This window comes from Capsicum annuum, chromosome 5, assembly GCF_002878395.1.
Source record: "Capsicum annuum cultivar UCD-10X-F1 chromosome 5, UCD10Xv1.1, whole genome shotgun sequence".
Classification (NCBI taxonomy): Eukaryota; Viridiplantae; Streptophyta; class Magnoliopsida; order Solanales; family Solanaceae; genus Capsicum; species Capsicum annuum.
The window spans coordinates 132,268,430-132,281,446 of NC_061115.1; positions in this window are offsets into that span (position 1 = coordinate 132,268,430).

The window sequence follows — 13,017 nt, forward strand, 5'->3', positions numbered from 1 at the left end:
AGTATTCACACATGATCCTCAGTATGGTTTTATATCCTATTCAGCTTTAACTTGAAATTTACATATAGTATTTATGTTTCTACCGCTTTCCAGCTTACAATAATATTTTCAACTCATGATTTAAAAATTTTACTATGTCTTACAAGTTTTACTTACTACCCTGATTTAAAAGTATATTTTAGCAAATAGCTTATGTCCTCAGTTTTAAAGCATACATTAAGTATTCCCATGATTTAGTGCATATCTGATACGGGTCAAATGGTTGCCTTAACTTTTGATGATATCTTTAGAGGCCAACACATAGAGACTCAAGACGAGGTCACCTTGAGAATACAAAAACGTGCATGGAGGACCCAATCTGAGCATACCATTAAGTAAGACCATGCGTGGAAGATTGCTTAGAACAATGAAGACTTGATGACTCATGGTTTTGGTCACCCTTATTAAGGGAATTTTGGTCACTTTATTTATTCCAAATGCACTCTATGGCTTACCTTCCTATTAAGGGTATTGATGTTATTTTTGTCTTGTCTTGTAATAGAATATAAATAGAATATGTTAGGGATATTTCACTTAGTTTATAAATGATGAACATTTGACAAATTGATATTTCTCTCTCTCTTGAGAGTGTAACACTTAGTGTAGTTCATAGTTAGGGCTTGGAAAAGCTATCCTTAGTATAGGGCTTGGAAAAGCCTTTATTGACCTTTGCTTGGAAACGATGGTTCTTAAGGTGAGTTGATTCCCTTAGCGGTCACTGTAAGAGTGTGGTGTTGTTATTACATTCATTAGGGGTTTAGTGTTAAAAACACACTTGGTTCCTAGTTTTGTAATAATTATGTCTCACTATCTATCCTTTTTTCATTCTTGTAATCTTGTATTTATTTGTGTTCTTGTTCTACTGAACCCGTGAGTTGGTATTCTTGTTACATTGTTGTTCATCTTGTTCATCATCTTTTTATTGTTAATCTAATTTGGATATTGGCTGTTTTGGTGTGAAATACACCTTGATATCTCATTATTTTCTTATTGTTGTCCAATCTGAGAGTTGTTCTCTCTTAGTCCTTGGCTTGGATTGCGTTTGTGGACTATTTTGAGTTGTTTTAGGTACACTCCAAGTTTGGGTTGTATCATTTGTTATTAGAGCTTGTGGTTGATTTTACTCCAACAAAATCAATCTTGGGCTTGCTAGAAAAATCAAAATACAAAAGAAGAAAAAGAAGTGTTCTTAAGTTTGTTCTTGGACGAGAAGTATGTTCTTGTTGTTGTCTTGGCTGAGACTTGTGTTGAACTTAGGTTTAGGAGTATTTTATTTTTTTTGAATGTTTCTAGTGTCAGTTTTCTTCATCACTAACACTAAAATATGTCTAGATCTAAGTTTGAGCTTGAATTATTGAACATTAATGTTGTGAGCTTAAGTGTAGTCGTATGTTGATGTTGTTGTTGTAACTTGGACATGTGGTGTTTCATATTGTTGTTGTGGATTCACCTTTGGCCTTGTGTTGTTTTTGACATTCAAGTGTGGCTGTGTGATTTTGTTGTTGATAATTGGTGGCCTAAGAACATTTTATTGAAGTTGTTGTAGTCTTGGCTGTATGTTAAAGACATTGTATTGTGGATTTGGAGTAGGCCGTGTGAAATTATTGGTGTTCTTGGAGATTGTTGTTGTTGTTCTTGGTTTGTTGTTATTGTTCTTGATGTTCTTCACCTTCTTCATATATTTTTAAAGCATAAAGTGAATATTAGATTCAAAAAGGTGAAGAAAAAAGGTGTAAGTACTTGTTAGTCTTGAAGACCCCCAACAACCAAAAGACTTTACATCATTTCTCAACTACTTTTCCATGATTTAAGGGCTCATATTTTAGGGAGAAGTACAAGAAAAGTCAAGTCTTGAAATTTGAATTGAAAAATAGCTCCAAAAGACTTGTAATTCCCTCCTTTAAACAAATTATCACCAATTCCAAATTAATTGACTAAGACTTCCAACTTTGGAAAATAAAAATTGTTAAAGAACTGCAACCAATACGTGGCTGCCACATCACTATTTTTACTGTTCACACATCGATTTAAGCTTAAATTTTTAGATTCTTAGTTTCATTTTCTTATTTCCTTAGTTTCAACTCTTGATTCTAGAACTAATTAGCAACTAGTAATCATTTACTAGGTTGTAAGTAAGTTGTTAAGTCTATTTATTTTTTGTGTCTTTGTTATTTACGTGTTTTTCTCATTTTTAACTCGTCATATCTTCTTTGTTTCAAGTTCGTAAGTAGATTTTATTTTATGTCTTGAGTCTATCAAACAAGAATCTATCATGGTTGCTAAGTAGAATTGACATCTTATTGACTACTAGAGTATAAGAAACTTTTAATATTCATTGCTTCAATTGTGAGGATCACAAAGGTGAGTGTATATAAGTGTTGGTGAGGATCTTCTACTACTAATCTTTTTTGTTCATTTTGAAGGTATAAATGTGATATAAGGGTAACATGTCTTTGATAGTCGGGGATTATTGTGACTACGACATGGGAGACTATGATTGTAGTAAGGGTTTTTATGGCTACGAAGTTGAGAGAGATTATGGGGGCTATGAAAATAGTCGAGAATGAGACACACGCAGAATTCAGAGTTACGGTTTTGAGGGAGATAATGAGGTGAATGAAGTGCCTAGTGCTTATGGTGAATATGGAGATTTTGTAGGGCCTCGTGATGGTTCTTATGATGACGTTGGGGCATGTAAAGAATTTTACACTTCCCACTTCGAACCTAGAATTGGTGTTAGATATCACCCTTTCCTTTGTAAAGATTTTGAGAGCTATAGTGATAGTGCACGTGGGGAGTATGAAGATTCATATTCTTCACCTTGTATTACTTTTTATCAAGGCCGACGTGGTGTGAATGGTTATACTAGCTATATTGGAGGTTGTCCCACCAGAAGAAGAGGGCATACATCTTAAAAATCGAAGGGTACTCACGTGCCTTACAATATTGATCCAAGAAGGAGTGTTCACTCCAGAAAGGTGATCATTTATGGGATACCGGGCTGCCTCATTGTGCTAAATGATAGGTGCTATAGAAAATACATCTTTCTATCCATGATTGACTATTTGGGGTTGCTTCAAGAACCTTTACTTGTTCCATATTCCTTGGACGAGATTAAGGTTACCGAGAGGGTGAAGGTTGTCTTCTTCCAATGTGAATACCATGAGGAGGTATGGTGTGATATTTTTCCCTTGACATATGGTTACGTGAGCTTGGGTGCTAATTGGTTTGCACAACATAAAGTTCCAAATACGCAAAATTAACCTAATATTATAAGAGACCAGTGGGAAAATCACCTTGTGACGTACATTTTGCCCAAGCCGCAAAGAGAAGTGAACACTTACCCCAATCTGAATACTTATGAGAGACAAAATATTGAGAGGAGTGAGGGTGTTCAAGGTGGTAATCTGAGAGAGGGAAAAGGAGAGGTTGTGCGTAGAGATATAAGGGGATTGCTACCAAACTGTGCTAACAATGTTTGTCCTTCTATTTCCAAGGACATTTGTGTAGGTACCAACATGGAAAGCAAAGGAGATAAATGCCGAAGAGAAGTTGCTTCCCAAGCTTTTGGAGGACCTTCACACCACGACAAAGAAGAAGCCATTGAAGAACTTCGAGGTAAAATAGCTAAATCTTTCACTTTTGTGCCTATGAATGAGAATTGAGTGGCTAGTAGCCCATTGAGTGTGAGTAGTATCTTACTTACTTGTTAGTCTAATAATTCTTTGCCACTTTTTGATGATGTAAATGTTGTGAGTATGGACACTCTAGTTGATCCTATTGATGAGCAAATTGACTTTTCTTGTAAGATCAATTTATGTCCACTTAGTGTTGAAACCATTATGTTAAACATGAGTACATTGTCTTATATAAATTGTATTTATAAACTTATTTGTGAAAATTGTCCACCACTTGAGTATGCGTGTGATGTGATTAACAGAACTCAAGAGAGTGAAGTATGTGAAAATATTGGTTAATAAGATAAGAGTGAACCCGTGAGCTTTTCCTTTGACTCTAATGTTTGCTTATCTCATAGGGATAATCTTATACTTGAAACACCTTTGAAACTTGATATTGATCTTTCATTGAGTTTTTAATATTCAATTCAAAGGATCCTTGGTTATATTTCAATTATGTACCGCCTTAGAATGATTATGTTATTTCTTGTGCTAACTCTAACCCTCATGCCATGAGGATGTTGTGCTTGTTTGTCCTTTCTCTAGTTTTGCAAGGTATGGATTCGAGGTTGAATCCTTTTCAAGAAGGGGAGGTTGATATAAGTCAAATAGCTGCTTTAGCTTTTGATGACATCTTTGGAGGCCAATACATAGAGACTCAAGACGAGGTCACCTCAAGGATACAAGAACATCATAGAGGACCCGTTCCAAGCATACATTAAGCAAGACCGTGTTTGGAAGAATGCTTGGAATATTGAAGACTTAAGGACTCATGATTTTAGACAACACTTAATGGCTCACGGTTTTGGTGACCTTCATTAAGGGAATTTTGGTCACTTCATTTGGTCCAAATGCACTACTTGGCCACCCCTCCCATTAAGGATATTGATGTCATTTTTGTCTTGTCTTGTAGTAGAATATAAATAGAACATGTTAGGGCTATTTCACTTAGTTTATGAATGATGAACATTTGAAAAATTTAAAGTCCTCTCTCTCTTGAGAGTATAACACTTAGTGTAGTTCTTAGTTAGGACTTGGAAAATCTATCCTTAGTATAGGGCTTGGAAAAGCCATTATTGACCTTTGCTTGGAAACGACGGTTCTTCAGGTGAGTAGATTCCCTTGGCGGTCACCATAAGAGTGTGGCGTTATTATTACATTCATTAGGGGTTTAGTGTTTGAAACATACTTGGTTCTTAATTCTTGCAATAATCTATGTCTCACTATCTATACTTTTTTCATTCTTGTTATCTTGTATGTGTTTGTGTTCTTGTTCTAGTGAAATAGTGAGTTGGTGTTCTTGTTACATTGTTATTCATCTTGTTCATTATCTTTTTATTGTTGATCTAATTTGGATGTAGGCTGTTTGGAGTGAAATACACCTTGATATCTCTTTATTTATTTTTTGTTGTCCAACCGGAGAGTTGTTCTCTATTGGTCCTCAGCTTGGATTGTGTTTGTGGATTATTTTGAGTTGTTTTAGGTACACTCTAAGTTTGGTTTGTATCAATATCACACATACTCAGTACATTCCAAAGTTTGACCATATATATGAGTTTGTGGCTACATTCTTTTATAATGTAGGTACCATATATAGCCCACACATACCAACGTAAGATAGTTCACAACATTCAGATAGTAGGTGATGTGTTCTCTTATTTCAAAGACTCAAGTCAGTTGTAGGTCATGTATTTTATTTTTATTATTTTTATGTATTAATTTAGGATAGTGTGAGGCATGTCCCAGCTACCTATAGTCAGTATAGTAGAGGCTTTATAGCTGGCCAGTCAGAGGCAGAATTTGTAATTAAAGTTTCTCACTCTCAGATTTCAGTGTTGTAAACTTTGATCATGATGATTATGTTTTTGCTCAGTTATTTAGTGTGTGTGTGTGTGTGTATATATATATATATATATATATATATAAAATCAGTTGCTAAAGCATCATGCAATAGATGGGTTAGCTTGGGATCACTTATAGTTCTAAGGACCATGTTACGATTAAGGAATAGCCTCGGGTCATGACAATTTAGCTTAATTTTTATCCTTTTTTTAGAGTAATGATTCCTTGAGCATGTAAGAATATTGGTTAATTTCGAAAACACAATTTTCATAAGTGGCACCCACATGGGTTTTTTCTGTGATTTATGGACCCAAAGCACAATGGTGCAATATGGGGATTGTTATTCCCATGTTGATGAGTAGAATGTGTTTATGATAGCTTGGCTTGAAGGCTTCTCAGAAGGGAACAATGGTGGTTTAGAGGATCGTTGATCTTTCTTCAGTGTCTAGGTAGGATAGGTTTATCGCTTGTTAGAGATAGTTATTTCATAGTATTCTTATTATATTGTGTTAGATTTGGGGTGGTTTTTAGGTGTTGGATTGATGAAATATAATACTTGGGTTAGTTGGATGTTTAGACTATTTTTAAATTGTAGAGTTGAAACACTTGACTTGCTTATTTATGCCTTAGGTAAATTAGGCTTCATGTCTCATGTTTAGCATGAGAATGTCTTAGATCACTCAAGTTAGATAAAAATGCTTTAGATACCCGTGATTAGGGTAAGATTGGATTTAGTTTCTTACATTAAAGGAGTTTGCCTTAGTTACTATTTTTGCTTAACTTTTGTGTTTGGGAAAAACCTTTACCTTGGGGATAATTGTGGCATGCTAAACATATAAGAGTGGATTTAGATACCTTAACCTAGTCTGGGTTAGAATTTACCTTAGAGTATATTTTGGGGATTTAGAAATGGACTCTTAGACCCACCTTAAGTCAAGATTGACGATTAGTTCTCTTAAAACCCTTATACACTTATTAAATGCCTAGAGAATGCCCTTTTGAGGTAATATTAAGGAACATTGACACTTGATGGTTATGGTAATGATGATATTAGAAGTAATGTTCATAGACTAATGGATTAGATTGTCACTTACGCTATGATGAGATATGAATCATGTTGCGACCAGCTATTGATTATGCCATGTATAAGCTATCTATTATGATAATGATAGTTCCTTGACCTGCTATTGATACGTTATTGCCTAAGCAATTACTTATGATAATGATCATGGTAAACAATTGCATGACCCCGCAAATTTCTCTCGTAGTCTGATCCTTAGAGCGTGTCAAGTAAAGCGTAAATCCAATCCAAAAAGGTTGAGAAGTGTATTTCCAAGTTCAAAATATGTTGAACCATATAGAATTTCACTAATGTAGATCATTGAATAAGCTTTCCATCGATACCAATTTCATCAAAATCTGGGATCGGACGATGAACTTATGGTTGTTTTACTGAAAGCATTCGGAACCGCCCAGGTGCGACGGCTGGTTGGCGGACCACCAAGCTTGCGATGTACCATCATCCATCCCATCTCAACCAAGGCAGTTACTTTATTTTTAGGCCCAAGTGTGACGGCCAGGATGACGGACTGTCGAGACTGCGACAATTAGTGAAGTGAAGTTATTTGTTAAGTGAAGTGTTCATGTTAATTAAGTGAAGGAAATTGTTGAATAAGAAAATCATGCTCCCCATATGTTTTATAGAATGCTTATGTGAAGGAATTAGAGCCATTATAGCATGTTGACTAGAAATCCCCAATTGTGTGCAAGCCCATGCATGTCAAGTGTTTGTTGAAAAACCTTAGTAAATGAATTGTGACATGATATCATGAAATTCCCCAATTATGTGCTCTTTGATACACGTTAAGACTTTAATATATGCTAAGTGTTTGATGCAAGACCTTGTTGAATGGAGTATGATCCAATAGCATGTCCCCTTATGTTATTACATGATTAGGATTCCTAAATGCTTGAAGTGATGCCTTAGTGATTGTGATGGTGAATGATTGTCCATGGTCTTGATTATTCAAGAATGGTTATTTTTTACTTTTATATTATCGAGTCCTGGGGGTATTTATTCCCGATAATTTAGCTGCTGTCTAGAGTCCGTGTTAGTTTTCACAATAACTCCAGTCGAGCCATGATTCTCAGAACTCAACGAGTTATAGAATTCTATATTCTCATACAAATACAGAACTTAAGAAATCTCAGTAATCTCTATAATCTCCGTAATCTCAGTATCTCTAGTAATCTAGCCTTAGTTCTGTATCCAGCTTAAATCTAGTAGTATTCAAGTGTTCAGTTCTAACCTTTGTAGTAATCAAGTACTTTATTCAAAGCTCAGTGTCATTCAGTCAGATAACGAGATTCAATAGTATTTCATTAGATACATAACCAAATAACTTTAGCTTAACTCAGTCAGACCATTCCAGAAACATGATTAGTATCAAATTTAGCTTAGTTTGTGTTCAGTTAAGAATTAGTTTAGAGTTTTTCAGTTAGGAGTAGGAGCTAGCACTGAGCGAGGGCAGGGATGGCGGCTTCTCATCAGAGAGGCAGAGTCATTAGGAGCAATTCCTAAACTCCAGAACTGCATAGCCAGCACAGGATGCAAAAGGCAACCGTCAGGAAAGGCTGGTCACCCGTTAGATAGGCTTGACTATTATATGCCTTAGGCTTGACTTCCTGGGAGAGTCACCCACCAGATTGGCTTGACTAGAGAGGTCTTTACCCATGGCATGGTATTGACACCCTTCCAGCTGGGGTTACAGGTCGAACCCCACCAGTTGATTAAGTGACTACTTCCCACAGTTACAGTTTTAGTATTAATCTTCAAAAATCAAGATTGTCAAATATAGTCACCTATCTCAGTGAGAAACTCAGATAGTTCCATTGATTCATGGACCACCCATCAGATAGGCTTGGTCTCATATAAAGTTATTCAGTATCAGATTTGGAGATCACCCGTAAGATAGGCTTGATATCAGTCTCATATTCAGTTGAGTATTCTTGTTATCTGATCTAGAGATCACTCGGCACATAGGCTTGATCTCAATCATAAATTCAGTTGAGTAATCTTATTATCAGATCTAGAGATCACCCGTTAGCTAGACTTGATCTCAGTCTCAGATTCAGTTGAGTATTCTTATTATTGGATCTAGAGATCACCTGTTAGATAGGCTTGATCTCATTCTCAGATTCAGTTGATTATTCTAGTTACCAGATCTAGAGATCACCCATCAGATAGGCTTGATCTTAGTTTCAGATTTAGTTGAGTATTCTTGTTGTCAGATTTGGACATGGTCATTTCTTATCATTGATAGTAGGTTTTGGAATCATCCGTTAGAGAGGTTTGATCTCTTATGCAGTCAGTTGAGAGTAGAAAGCTCAGAATTCAGTCATTGATATGAGTAGATTCAGTTAATCCATTTTAGTATCATCAGTTTTTGATATCACTGCTAGATAAGACTGATCTCAACTCAAGTACTCAGTTATCAGTATCAGATGATTTAGTGTTCAGTATCTTATGCATTAGTAATGAGCTTAGATGGCAGTAAAGTAGTATTCGAGTTTTAGTATTTCGAGTCACAATGATGTCAGTTATGGCTCGTGCATTCATGCATGTGTTCTCATTTAGTACTCTTATGATTAGTTAGTTAAGTAATTGTTCATGCATAAGCCTTTGCATTTAGCCTTACCTCATCTTCATACTTGGTACATTCCCGTACTGACATATTTGTGCTATGGTGTTTTATTTTACACCATTGGTTCAAATGCACAAGATCCAGAGTACCCTTAGCAGCTTAGTCCCAGTCAGCAGCAGTAGACATGGCAGTGAGTCCTCTTCATTCAAGGATGATCCTTTTATCATTATTGCATCAGATTTTGTTTATTTTCAGTAGACAGAGTTAGTTGGGGACATGTCCCATCAACTCCACTGTTCAGATAGTTTATAGGCTTTTCGAATAGATATATCAGTATTCAGTTTTAAATTTTGAGTATTTTTAGATATTTTGATCTTTATGGCCAATTTCTACATTTATTATCTATATTATGTAGTGTCAGAGTACAAATATTAGTAGAGCCTTATCTTGTGGTCCTTCGGAATCATGAGCACCGTGTGATGTTCCGGTTCTAGAAAATCAGGTCATTACAACAATTATGCTAGTAATCATGCTAGAAAATATTCTTATCGATGATGTTAGCAATTGTGCTATTAATTATGCTAGAAGTCATGATTATTGATTTTATGGAATGTTATGCGATAATTATACTAGAATTCATGATACTTGACTATATTAGCACTTATGATATTGATTATGCTACTGACTATGATGATGTTACTAGCGGTTCGATTCCGAATATTTACTATATATATACCCTGTTTGATTTCGGAGGATGATTATGATGATATATTGATACCCGACAAGGATGGAGGATAATTATGATGATACATTGAGACATAGAAGTGCGAAGAATAATTATGATGATACATTGACACCCAGCAAGGTATGAGGATGATTATGATGATATACCTATGTATACATCTACTGGTTCGAGTACGACTATTTATTATGATATGATTTTATATATGCATATACAAGTTGGGTATGTTGTTGAGATTAGGGATGACGGTATAGTTGATGCTTGGTGATAAGTAAGGATTAGTGGTGGATATTATTTATGTGACTAATCATGACTTGTTGATAAATGAGAATTAGTTGGTAAGGAATGATTAGTTAATAAAAAAAGTTAGGTGATAAATTATGGTTATCTACTAAGTGGGGATTAGTTGGTAGGTGGTGAATAGTGTTAAATGATGACTAGAGGTTATATGTGACTAGTAATCAAATGAATTAGTTAATAATATAGGGTTAGCTAATAAATAATGTCTAGTGAATAACGCTAAAAAGGTTGTTAAAGGATGGTAATATTATGGAATGTGGGTATATTGTCAAGTGTTGGTAAATTATACAATAATGGTTAAATAATGAGTTAGTTAGTTGTAATGATGAATGGTTGCTTTATTCTATCTTTGAGTGTACTCTCTAAGTGTATGGGAGTCTGTGATAAGTTATTTACTTTTCTGCACTAGTTGGCGTATGGGAGTTAATTTTATAGTTTATGATTACTTGTGTTATGCGTTGTGATGCATTATTATTCCAATTTATTACTTATATTGCATGACGATATTACCATGTGTTGATTCCTTTGTTTATATTGCTATACATATTAAATTACTTATTGTGTACAACGGTATTGGAAATGATTTAGGTTTGTTTCTGTACCTTGACTTAGTTATGATATCTTGCATTTTATCTTACTTGTATCATAATTTAGCTCAGTTGGTCAATGATTCCTACTAAGTACCTATTGTTTTGGTACTCATACTACACTTTTGTACCTTTATGGTGTAGATCAGAGTACTAAATATCTCCGTTGATCGTTGATCATGTTGTGTTAGTATCCAGATATAAGGTGAGCTTTCGGAGTTGGAGTCACCTATTTCTTTCTATATTTTAATATTCACTCTTTAGTTATCGAGATAGATGTTGTTGACTATTCTAGGTCTTGAGTTGTAATATTATTAGATGCTCTTGTACAGGATCTACCAGGTCATAGGATGGTATCTTGTATCTACTGGTTTATCTATTTAGAACTCTTTGCTTATTTATGAGTGTGTTGTTCATTTTTGCCTATGATTTGCCATTTTCCATCAAGTTAACCCATTGTGCCTAGCTCTAGATTATGGTTTGTCTTACTTATTGGAGGGATAGAGTAGGCGCCATCATGACTCATAAATTGAGTCATGAAAAATACCTTCTATAAGGAATTTTGATTAAAAATCATAGCCCCATCAAAAGAAACCACCAAATAAGAACAAACAAAAACCATAAACAGCTGAATATAATTCAACCAATAATTAGTAACAACAAAGACCCTAAAAAGTTAGAGAAGATTACTTCCAATAAGCCCATGGAAATGCACATAAAGCTCATGCATCCCGCCTTCTTCAATTCAGTAACTCAAATTCATGTGTTTAAGCTGACATGCAAACATCAAGACATTCAAAATTGGTAAAATTAACATACATGAAGCAAATTATATGTGAAACTAGAGTGATTATCCGTAACCACCAAAGAACTAGTTTCGAAAATCTCTAAACAAACTTGCTTGTTCACTTTTTCTTCAGCCAAAATCCCTAAATTAATATGCATCAATCTTTTTAATTTCTAGTACAACACAGACAATCCTAATTTATTCTTTTTATTCTTTTCCAAGAAGATACAAAAGTCATATCCTTCCAACTCTTCAACCAAAAATGGACTAATAGTGTCACCTTTTCACTTGTATTAGCTTTTGGCTTTAATAGAAATTTTGAACTATTAGATAACTCTGCATATAGGGAAGATACGGATTGTAACAACCTAATTTTCTAGAACAGGAATGTCACACGGTGCTCATGATCCTGAAGGAGCACAAGCTAACCCGCTACTGATATCTGTGCCTATGCACTGTATAATATCTGAAATAAATGCAGAAAACTGGCAAAAACTGGACATAAGGTTCAAAACATCTAAAATACTCAAAACTAAAAACTGAATATTGATACATCTATTCAAAAAGCCTCTAAATTGTCTGAACTATGGAGTTGATGGAACATGTCCCCAACTAACTCCGTCTACCGAAAATAAACTAAATCTAATACAATAATAAAATAAGGATCATCCTCGACTGAAGAGGACTCACTACAACATCTACTGTTGCTGACTGGGACTGAGCTGCTAAGGGTACTCTGGATCTCTTTCCTATGAACCTATGGTGTCAAATAAAACACCATAGCGCAAATGCGTCAGTACAGGAATCTACCGAGTATGAAGATGAGGTAAGGCTAAATGCAAGGGCTTATGCATAAACAATTACTTAATTGAATAATCATGAGAGTACTGAATGAGAACACATACATGAATGCATAAATCATAACTGAAATCATTGTGACTCGAAATACTAAAACTCGAATACTGCTTTGCTATCATTTGAACTCACTACTAATACTAAGACATAAAATAACTTAATTTTCTGATATTGATAACCGAGTACTGGAGTTGAGATCAGTCCTCTTTAGCGAGTGATCTCAGAAACTGATATTACTGGAGCTGATTAACTGAATCTACTCACATCAATGACTGCACTCTGAACTTGCTACTCTCAACTGACTGAATCGAAGATCAAACCTCTCTAACAGATGATACCTAAATTTACTATCGATGACAAGAAGAGATTTTATCTGAGATTGAACCTATCTAGCGGAGGATCTTTGAATCTGATAATGAGAATACTCAACTAAATCTGAGACTAAGTTCAAGCCTATCTAACTGGTGATCTCTGGATCTGATAATAATATTACTCAACTGAATTTGAGACTGAGATCAAGCCTATCTAATGGGTTATCTCTGGA